The sequence below is a fragment of the Triticum dicoccoides genome, chromosome 3B (genome assembly GCF_002162155.2).
Source record: "Triticum dicoccoides isolate Atlit2015 ecotype Zavitan chromosome 3B, WEW_v2.0, whole genome shotgun sequence".
Classification (NCBI taxonomy): domain Eukaryota; kingdom Viridiplantae; phylum Streptophyta; class Magnoliopsida; order Poales; family Poaceae; genus Triticum; species Triticum dicoccoides.
In genome coordinates, this window is record NC_041385.1 from 671,752,610 (window position 1) to 671,764,968 (window position 12,359).

Consider the following 12,359-nt stretch of genomic DNA (forward strand, 5'->3'; position numbering starts at 1 on the left):
AAGCGTTATGACAACGCGGTTGATGTAGTCGTACGTCTTCACGATCCGACCGATCCAAGCACCGAACGTAGGCACCTCCGAGTTTAGCACACGTTCAGCTCGATGACGATCCCCGGGCTCCGATCCAGCAAAGCTTCGGGGATGAGTTCCGTCAGCACGACGGCGTGGTGACGATGATGATGTTCTACCGGCGCAGGGCTTCGTCTAAACTCCGCGACGATATGACCGAGGTGGAATATGGTGGAAGGGGGCACCGCACACGGCTAAGGAACGATCCGTAGATCAACTTGTGTTGTTGTGCCTCGAGGTGCCCCCCTGCCCCCGTATATAAAGGAGCAAGGGAGGGAGGAGGCCGGCCCTAGGAGGGGGCGCGCCAAGGGGAGTCCTACTCCCACCGGGAGTAGGACTCCCTCCTTCCTTGTTGGAGTAGGAGAAAGGGGGAAAGAGGAGGAGAGGAGGAAGGAAAGGGGGGCCGCACCCCTTGTCCAATTCAGACCAGAGGGGGGCTGCGCGCCTCCTTCCTTTCGGCCTCTCTCCTCTATTCCCGTATGGCCCAATAAGGCCCATATACTCCCCGGCGAATTCCCGTAACTCTCCGGTACTCCGAAAAATACCCGAATCACTCGGAACCTTTCTGAACTCCGAATATAGTCGTCCAATATATCGATCTTTACGTCTCGACCATTTCGAGACTCCTCGTCATGTCCCCGATCTCATCCGGGACTCCTAACTCCTTCGGTACATCAAAACTCATAAACTCATAATATAACTGTCATCGAAACCTTAAGCGTGCGGACCCTACGGGTTCAAGAACTATGTAGACATGACCTAGAACTATTCTTGGTCAATAACCAATAGCAGAATCTGGATGCCCATATTGGCTCCTACATATTCTACGAAGATCTTTATCGGTCAAACCGCATAACAACATACTTTGTTCCCTTTGTCATCGGTATGTTACTTGCCCGAGATTCGATCGTAGGTATCCAATACCTAGTTCAATCTCGTTACCGGCAAGTCTCTTTACTCGTTACATAATGCATCATCCCACAACTAACTCATTAGTCACATTGCTCGCAAGGCTTATAGTGATGTGCATTACCGAGAGGGCCCAGAGATACCTCTCCAACAATCGGAGTGATAAAACCTAATCTCGAAATACGTCAACCCAACATGTACCTTTGGAGACACATGTAGTACTCCTTTATAATCACCCAGTTACGTTATGACGTTTGGTAGCATCCAAAGTGTTCCTCTGGTAAACGGGAGTTGCATAATCTCATAGTTACAGGAACATGTATAAGTCATGAAGAAAGCAATAGCAACATACTAAACGATCAAGTGCTAGGCTAACGGAATGGGTCATGTCAATCACATCACTCTCCTAATGATGTGATCCCATTAGTCAAATGACAACACATGTCTATGGTTAGGAAACATAACCATCTTTGATTAATGAGCTAGTCAAGTAGAGGCATACTAGTGACTATATGTTTGTCTATGTATTCACACATGTATCATGTTTCTGGTTAATACAATTCTAGCATGAATAATAAACATTTATCATGATATGAGGAAATAAATAATAACTTTATTATTGCCTCTAGGGCATATTTCCTTCAGTCTCCCACTTGCACTAGAGTCAATAATCTAGATTACATAGTAATGATTCTAACACCCATGGAGTCTTGGTGTTGATCATGTTTCGCTCGTGAGAGTGGCTTAGTCAACGGGTCTGCAACATTCAGATCCGTATGTATGTTGCAAATCTCTATGTCTCCCACTTGGACTTGGTCCCGAATGGAATTGAAGCGTCTCTTGATGTGCTTGGTCCTCTTGTGAAATCTGGATTCCTTTGCCAAGGCAATTGCACCAGTATTGTCACAGAAGATTTTCATTGGTCCCGATGCACTAGGTATGACACCTAGATCGGAAATGAACTCCTTCATTTGCTGCTTCCGAAGCAGCTATGTACTCCGCTTCACATGTAGATCCCGCCACGACGCTTTGTTTAGAACTGCACCAACTTACATCTCCACCGTTTAATAAAAACACGTATCTGGTTTGTGATTTAGAATCGTCCGGATCAGTGTCAAAGCTTGCATCGACGTAACCATTTACGACTAGCTCTTTGTCACCTCCATATACGAGAAACATATCCTTAGTCCTTTTCAGGTATTTCAGGATGTTCTTGACCGATGTCCAGTGATCCACTCCTGGATTACTTTGGTACCTTCCTGCCAAGCTTATTGCTATGTATACGTCAGGTCTGGTATACAGCATTGCATACATGATAGAGCCTATGGCTGAAGCATAGGGAACATCTTTCATTTTCTCTCTATCTTCTGCTGTGGTCGGGCATTGAGTTTGACTCAACTTCACACCTTGTAGTACGGGCAAGAACCATTTCTTTGCCTGATCCATTTTGAACTTTTTCAAAATTTTATCAAGGTATGTGCTTTGTGAAAGTCCTATTAAGCGTCTTGATCTATCTCTATAGATCTTGATGCCCAATATGTAAGCAGCTTCACCGAAGTCTTTCATTGAAAAACTTTTATTCAAGTATCCCTTTATGCTATCCAGAAATTCTATATCATTTCCAATTAATAATATGTCATCTACATATAATATCAGAAATGCTACAGAGCTCCCACTCACTTTCTTGTAAATACAGGCTTCTCCAAAAGTCTGTATAAAACCATATGCTTTGATCACACTATCAAAGCGTTTATTCCAACTCCGAGATGCTTGCACCAGTCCATAAATGGAACGCTGGAGCTTGCACACTTTGTTAGCACCTTTTGGATCAATAAAACCTTCTGGCTGCATCATATACAACTCTTCTTCTAGAAATCCATTCAGGAATGCAGTTTTGACATCCATTTGCCAAATTTCATAATCATGAAATGCAGAAGTAGCTAACATGATTCGGACAGACTTAAGCATCGCTACGGGTGAGAAAGTCTCATCGTAGTCAACTCCTTGAACTTGTCGAAAACCTTTCGCAACAAGTCAAGCTTTATAGATAGTTACATTACCATCAGCGTCAGTCTTCTTTTTAAAGATCCATTTATTCTCAATTGCTTGCCGATCATCGGGCAAGTCAACCAAAGTCCACACTTTGTTTTCATACATGGATCCCATCTCAGATTTCATGGCCTCTAGCCATTTTGTGGAATCTGGGCTCATCATCGCTTCCTCATAGTTTATAGGTTCATCATGGTCAAGTAACATGACTTCCAGAATTGGATTACCGTACCACTCTGGTGCGGATCTTACTCTGGTAGACCTACGAGGTTCAGCAGAAACTTGATCTGAAATTTCATGATCAATATCATTAGCTTCCTCACCAATTGGTGTAGTTGTCACAGGAACTGGTTCTTGTGATGAACTACTTTCCAATAAGGGAGTAGTACAGTTATCTCATCAAGTTCTACTTTCCTCCCACTCACTTCTTTTGAGAGAAACTCCTTCTCTAGAAAGGATCCGATTTTAGCAACAAAAATCTTGCCCTCAGATCTGTGATAGAAGGTGTACCCAATAGTCTCTTTTGGGTATCCTATGAAGACACATTTCTCCGATTTGGGTTCGAGCTTATCTGGTTGAAGTTTCTTCACATAAGCATCGCAGCCCCAAACTTTAAGAAACGACAACTTTGGTTTCTTGCCAAACCACAGTTCATAAGGCGTCGTCTCAACGGATTTTGATGGTGCCCTATTTAACGTGAATGCGGCCGTATCTAAAGCACAACCCCAAAACGATAGCGGTAAATCAGTAAGAGACATCATAGATCGCACCATATCTAGTAAAGTACGATTACAACGTTCGGACACACCATTTCATTGTGGTGTTCCGGGTGGCGTGAGTTGCGAAACTATCCCGCATTGTTTCAAGTGTAGACCAAACTCGTAACTCAAATATTCTCCTCCATGATCAGATCGTAGAAATTTTATTTTCTTGTTACGATGATTTTCCACTTCACTCTGAAATTCTTTGAACTTTTCAAATGTTTCAGACTTGTGTTTCATTAAGTAGATATACCCATATCTACTCAAATCATCTGTGAAGGTGATAAAATAACGATACCTGCCGCGAGCCTCAACATTCATTGGACCACAAACATCAGTATGTATGATTTCCAATAAATCAGTTGCTCGCTCCATAGTTCCGGAGAACGGCGTTTTAGTCATATTGCCCATGAGGCACGGTTCGCAAGTACCAAGTGATTCATAATCAAGTGATTCCAAAAGCCCATCAGAATGGAGTTTCTTCATGCGCTTTACACCGATATGACCTAAACGACAGTGCCACAAATAAGTTGCACTATCGTTATCAACTCTGCATCTTTTGGTTTCAATACTATGAATATGTGTATCACTACTATCGAGATTTAATAAAAATAGACCACTCTTCAAGGGTGCATGCCCATAAAAGATATTACTCATATAAATAGAACAACCATTATTCTCTGATTTAAATGAATTACCGTCTCACATCAAACAAGATCCAGATATAATGTTCATGCTCAGCGCTGGCACCAAATAACAATTATTTAGGTCTAAAACTAATCCCGATGGTAGATGTAGAGGTAGCGTGCCGACCGCGATCACATCGACTTTGGAACCATTTCCCACGCGCATCGTCACCTCGTCCTTAGCCAATCTTCGCTTAATTCGTAGTCCCTGTTTCGAGTTGCAAATATTAGCAACAGAACCAGTATCAAATACCGAGGTGCCACTGCGAGCATTAGTAAGGTACACATCAATAACATGTATATCACATATACCTTTGTTCACTTTGCCATCCTTCTTATCCGCCAAATACTTGGGGCAGTTTTGCTTCCAGTGTCCAGTCTGCTTGCAGTAGAAGCACTCAGTTTCAGGCTTAGGTCCAGACTTGGGTTTCTTCTCTTGAGCAGCAACTTGCTTGCTGTTCTTTTTGAAGTTCCCCTTCTTATTCTCTTTGCCCTTTTTCTTGAAACTGGTGGTCTTGTTAACCATCAACACTTGATGCTCCTTCTTGATTTCTACCTCCGCGGCTTTTAGCATCGCGAAGAGCTCGGGAATAGTCTTATTCATCCCTTGCATATTATAGTTCATCACAAAGCTCTTGTAGGTTGGTGGCAGTGATTGAAGAATTCTGTCAATGACACTATCATCAGGAAGATTAACTCCCAGTTGAATCAAGTGATTATTATACCCAGACATTTTGAGTATATGTTCACTGACAGAACTATTCTCCTCCATCTTGCAGCTATAGAACTTATTGGAGACTTCATATCTCTCAATCCGGGCATTTGCTTGAAATATTAACTTCAACTCCTGGAACATCTCATATGCTCCATGACGTTCAAAACGTCGTTGAAGACCCGGTTCTAAGCCGTAAAGCATGGCATACTGAACTATCGAGTAGTCATCAACTTTGCTCTGCCAGACGTTCTTAACGTCGTCAGTTGCATCAGCAGCAGGCCTGGCACCCAGCGGTGCTTCCAGGACGTAACTTTTCTGTGCAGCAATGAGGATAATCCTTAGGTTACGGACCCAGTCCATGTAATTGCTACCATCATCTTTCAACTTTGCTTTCTCAAGGAACGCATTAAAATTCAACGGAACAATAGCACGAGCCATCTATCTACAAACAAACATAGACAAGCAAAAAACTATCAGGTACTAAGTTCATGATAAATTTAAGTTCAATTAATCATATTACTAAAGAACTCCCACTTAGACAGACATCTCTCTAGTCATCTAAGTGATCACGTGATCCAAATCAACTAAACCATGTCCGATCATCACGTGAGATGGAGTAGTTTCAATGGTGAACATCACTATGTTGATCATATCTACTATATGATTCACGTTCGACCTTTCGGTCTCCGTGTTCCGAGGCCACATCTGTATATGCTAGGCTCGTCAAGTACGACCTGAGTATTCCGCGTGTGCAACTGTTTTGCACCCGTTGTATTTGAACGTAGAGCCTATCACACCCGATCATCACGTGGTGTCTCAGCACGAAGAACTTTCGCAACGGTGCATACTCAGGGAGAACACTTCTTGATTATTAGTAAGAGATCATCTTAAAATGCTACCGTCAATCAAAGCAAGATAAGATGCATAAAGGATAAACATCACATGCAATCAATATAAGTGATATGATATGGCCATCATCATCTTGTGCTTGTGATCTCCATCTTCGAAGCACCGTTGTGATCACCATCGTTACCGGCGCGACACCTTGATCTCCATCGTAGCATCGTTGTCGTTACGCCATCTATTGCTTCTACGACTATCGCTACCACTTAGAGATAAAGTAAAGCAATTACGGGGCGTTTGCATTTCATACAATAAAGCGACAACCATATGGCTCCTGCCAGTTGCCGATAACTTCGGTTACAAAACATGATCATCTCATACAATAAAATATAGCATCACGTCTTGACCATATCACATCACAACATGCCCTGCAAAAACAAGTTAGACGTCCTCTACTTTGTTGTTGCAAATTTTACGTGGCTGCTACGGGCTTTAGCAAGAACCGTTCTTACCTACGCATAAAAACCACAACGATAGTTCATCAAGTTGGTGCTGTTTTAACCTTCGCAAGTACCGGGCGTAGCCACACTCGATTCAGCTAAAGTGAGAGAGACAAACACCCGCCAGCCACCTTTAAGCACGAGTGCTCGTAATGGTGAAACCAGTCTCGCGTAAGCGTACGCGTAATGTCGGTCCGGGCCGCTTCATCTCACAATACCGCCGAACCAAAGTATGACATGTTGGTAAGCAGTATGACTTGTATCGCCCACAACTCACTTGTGTTCTACTCGTGCATATAACATCAACGCATAAAACCTAGGCTCGGATGCCACTGTTGGGGAACGTAGTAATTTCAAAAAAATTCCTACGTACACGCAAGATCATGGTGATGGCATAGCAACGAGATGGGAGAGTATTGTCCACGTACCCTCGTAGACCGTAAGCGGAAGCGTTATGACAACGCGGTTGATGTAGTCGTACGTCTTCACGATCCGACTGATCCAAGCACCGAACGTACGGCACCTCCGAGTTCAGCACACGTTCAACTCGATGACGATCCCCGGGCTCCGATCCAGCAAAACTTCGGGGATGAGTTCCGTCAGCACGACGGCGTGGTGACGATGATGATGTTCTACCCGCGCAGGGCTTCGCCTAAACTCCGCGACGATATGACCGAGGTGGAATATGGTGGAAGGAGGCACCGCACACGGCTAAGGAACGATCCATAGATCAACTTGTGTTGTTGTGCCTCGAGGTGCCCCCCTGCCCCCGTATATAAAGGAGCAAGGGAGGAAGGAGGCCGGCCCTAGGAGGGGGCGCGCCAAGGGGAGTCCTACTCCCACCGGGAGTAGGACTCCCTCCTTTCTTGTTGGAGTAGGAGAAAGGGGGAAAGAGGAGGAGAGGAAGAAGGAAAGGGGGGCCGCACCCCTTGTCCAATTCAGACCAGAGGGGGGCTGCGCGCCTCCTTCCTTTCGGCCTCTCTCCTCTATTCCCGTATGGCCCAATAAGGCCCATATACTCCCCGGCGAATTCCCGTAACTCTCCGGTACTCCGAAAAATACCCGAATCACTCGGAACCTTTCCGAACTCCGAATATAGTCGTCCAATATATCGATCTTTACGTTTCGACCATTTCGAGACTCCTCGTCATGTCCCCGATCTCATCCGGGACTCCGAACTCCTTTGGTACATCAAAACTCATAAACTCATAATATAACTGTCATCGAAACCTTAAGCATGCGGACCCTACGGGTTCGAGAACTATGTAGACATGACCTAGAACTATTCTTGGTCAATAACCAATAGCGGAACCTGGATGCCCATATTGGCTCCTACATATTCTACGAAGATCTTTATCGGTCAAACCGCATAACAACATACTTTGTTCCCTTTGTCATCGGTATGTTACTTGCCCGAGATTCGATCGTAGGTATCCAATACCTAGTTCAATCTCGTTACCGGCAAGTCTCTTTACTCGTTACATAATGCATCATCCCGTAACTAACTCATTAGTCACATTGCTTGCAAGGCTTATAGTGATGTGCATTACCGAGAGGGCCCAGAGATACCTCTCCGATAATCGGAGTGACAAAACCTAATCTCGAAATACGCCAACCCAACATGTACCTTTGGAGACACCTGTAGTACTCCTTTATAATCACCCAGTTACGTTGTGACGTTTGGTAGCACCCAAAGTGTTCCTCCGGTAAACGGGAGTTGCATAATCTCATAGTTACAGGAACACGTATAAGTCATGAAGAAAGCAATATTAACATACTAAACGATCAAGTGCTAGGCTAACGGAATGGGTCATGTCAATCACATCATTCTCCTAATGATGTGATCCCATTAATCAAATGACAACACATGTCTATGGTTAGGAAACATAACCATCTTTGATTAATGAGCTAGTCAAGTAGAGGCATACTAGTGACTATATGTTTGTCTATGTATTCACACATGTATCATGTTTCCGGTTAATACAATTCTAGCATGAATAATAAACATTTATCATGATATGAGGAAATAAATAATAACTTTATTATTGCCTCTAGGGCATATTTCCTTCACATGCTTGTTTATGTGGACGACATCATTGTGGCAAGCTCCTCCCCGGTTGCAACCACCAAGCTTCTCGCTGACCTTCAGGTCACTTTTGCTCTTAAAGATCTTGGCCCGTTGCACTATTTTCTTGGTGTCCACATGCAGTCTTCGCCAGGGGGAATCATTCTGTCTCAAAAGAAGTATATTGGCGATATCCTGCTTTGTGCCAACATGGAAAACTGCAAGATATCTGTCGGGGAGAACGACACTTATGGGATCACAAGAATCCCTACTACGATTGACGGGGCGCGGGGTTGTGAGAAGAGCGGGATTAGGAGCCAGACACGGTTCGTTTACCCAGGTTCGGGCCACGAGGATGCGTAATACCCTAGTCCTGCTTTGGTGTGTATTTGAGAGTGTTCTTGAGCTCTTTGACTAGCTATGGTAGCTGCGTCCTTCAAAGAGCCGAATCCTTCTCCAGTATGCCATGGGCCTCCTTTTATAGTCGAAAGGGGTCGCCGCAGTGGCACACAGGAGGTGTCTATAGTGCCGCGAGCTTATCGCCCGTATTGCAGGACAAGATGCATTTAATGCATCACTTAGGTGTCCCTTAGCTTTATCGTGGATGGGGGCGAGGCCCGTCCCGTCCGTCGCCGCCTTGCCTTGCTTCGCCACGCGCCCAGGCCAGGGATGCATGTAGCGCCATGTAGACAGGCAGGCAACTGGGGTGGAGTGGTGGTGGAGCCTTCACGAAGATATGCATGCCACCATGTAGGAGCTTGCTGAGTTGGCCTGGAAGCCGCATGTTGCCACGCAGGTGCCTGCCCAGCTGGTTGGGCTGGCAGCTGCATGCGAATGGCAGTGGAGTCTTGGTCGATGCGGGTCTGGCTGTGGCCCCACTGATGTCCTCGGCAAGAGCCTTGCCGGGGGCCCGGCAAGGGTCTTGCCGCGGCGTCGCAGTCGTCCCCGGCAAGGCGCTTGTCAGGGGTCTTGTGGATCTCCTCGGCTAGGATCCTGCCGAGGGTCGCCGTCTTCTGGTCCTCATCTGATCTTGTGTGTTTATGATCTTGACAAAGATCTGCATGCCATATCAGAGGTGCCTCCCTAGCCTTGGTTCCAACGTAGTAGTTGGCGGTGTTTGGAACTCTTGGTCTTGAGGGTGGCTCACTCTGCTGGTGTCGAACAAGATGCCCCCGCAAGGCTCTTGTCGGGGCCGCGGAGGCTGCCCCGGCAAGGGCCTTGCCGGGGGGTCCACCTCGCCCTCTTGCTTTTTGGTGTTTCTGGTTTTGGCGTTGCCTTGTTTGTCTCGGGCTTCGGCTTCTCTTCGGCTCCCCTCCCTTGCCCTTCTAAGTGTGGCCGTGGCACGTGGCTCCGACCGCCCGTGCACAAGTAAAGAGGTTAAAACAAGAACCCCTACTTTTGTACACCGACTGGAGCCCTCGGGCCTGGGTCACACATAAGCGCGACGCGTTGTTGGGCCAGGCCCAGAACTGTGCGCGGGCAGGCGGGGCGGATTTTTACCGCAGTAACTATTTCATCCGCTGTGCTTCTCCACGACCCGCGTTGAATGCGCGACATGGGGGGAGGGAGCGTGCGTGACGTGGGGGTCATGCGTGATGCGGTTCCCGCAATCATGCGTCACATCACAGTTAATGGGAAAGGAGGAGGCCCGCACCTTGCGCGTAAAAAGGGGTAACCGTGGGCACGCTGCTCACTTTACCCTCCCTCCTGCGTCTTCTTCAATCTCAGAGCCACCACCTCCCCCTTCGTCCTCTTTCTCGAGCTTTTCTCCTTCGCTCGCAGTAGCTGCATCTCTTGATGTACTCCGTTCCTCGCCCCTCGCAGTCGCCATGGCCCCCAAATTCGCCAAGGGAAAGGGAGTGGCCAAGGATGCCGGAGCGACGGAGCCGCCGGAGAGTGCGTTGGCGGCGCTACGGACGCAGCTCACCTACTTCCCCTCGACGGTCGATGTGTTCGAGCTTCGAGACTGCTTCAAGCCCCTGTGGGGGTGCAAGACGGGGTGAGAGACGACGGGGCATCCGGCCACACGCGTAATCCCCGCCAACTGTGCGGAAGCCGCCCCAAATCAGTATTCATTGTTTGTTGATTACTTCTCTTGCGGCCTCTGCCCCCCCCTTCTCAGATTTCTTCAATGACATCATGCACACCTATGGCTTCCACCTTCTGTATTTTACTCCAAATGTCGTGGCGTGCATGGCTCTCTTTGCGCACCTCTGCGAGGGTTTCGCCGAGGTGCATCCGAACACGGCGCTCTTCCGTCACTACTACTTCCCTCGAATCGAACCGGGGGGTGCCATTTTTGGTTGCGTCGCCTGGATCCCACGGTCCAAGTGGGCATACCCGGAGGGCGATCAGAAGGAGAGGTGGGAAGAATGGCGGAGCCGGTGGTCCTGGATTGAGGAGGATGATCCACAAGATTTCTGCCGGGTTCGCCAGGCGCCGCTGGTTCGGCGGGCGACTGGAGCGATGTTGATGCTGACGATGCGAAGCTCACGGTCGCCACCACAGGATTCTTCGCCTTACCGAGGCAGGGCTCACCCTTGAGATGATCGGTGCTGATTTTATCCATCGCCGAATCGCTCCGCTACACAATAAGGGGAGGCCGGCCTGGCTTTTCACGAACGCCGCCGACATCATGAGGCTCCTCCCCGGCCTCGACCACAACCTCACGGTGATGAGGCATGCCCATCCCTGGCAACGGCTCTTCCAGCTTGATGTGAACCGCGATGCCGAGGTCGAGGGGTCCGGCAAGGCCGCGAGGTCCATCGCGAAGGCCGGCAAGGTCGCCAACGGGGCCCTGTTCAAGTTGCCGGCGGGAGTAGTCCCACCGAGCAACAACTCTCGCCGGTCCGACATCATCGCCATGATGCCGGACTTCAACGCGCTGAAGGAAATATGCCCTAGAGGCAATAATAAAGTTATTATTTATTTCCTTATATCATGATAAATGTTTATTATTCATGCTAGAATTGTATTAACCGGAAACATAATACATGTGTGAATGCATAGAAAAACATAGTGTCACTAGTATGCCTCTACTTGACTAGCTCGTTGATCAAAGATGATTATGTTTCCTAACCATAGACATGTGTTGTCATTTGATTAATGGGATCACATCATTAGGAGAATGATGTGATTGACATGACCCATTCCGTTAGCCTAGCACTTGATCGTTTAGTATATTGCTATTGCTTTCTTCATGACTTATACATGTTCCTGTAACTATGAGATTATGCAACTCCCGTTTACCGGAGGAACACTTTGGGTACTACCAAATGTCACAATGTAACTGGGTGATTATAAAGGAGTTCTACAGGTGTCTCCAAAGGTACACGTTGGGTTCGCGTATTTCGAGATTAGGTTTTGTCACTTCGATTGTCGGAGAGGTATCTCTGGGCCCACTCGGTAATGCACATTACTATAAGTCTTGCAAGCAATGTAGCTAATGAGTTAGTTACGAAATGATGCATTACGTAACGAGTAAAGAGACTTGCCGGTAACGAGATTGAACTAGGTATTGGATACCGACAATCGAATCTCGGGCAAGTAACATACCGATGACAAAGGGAACAACGTATGTTGTTATACGGTTTGACCGATAAAGATCTTCGTAAGAATATGTAGGAGCCAATATGAGCATCCAGGTTCCGCTATTGGTTATTGACCGAGAATAGTTCTAGGTCATGTCTACATAGTTCTCGAACCCGTAGGGTCCGCACGCTTAACGTTACGATGACAGTTTTATTATGAGTTTATAAGTTT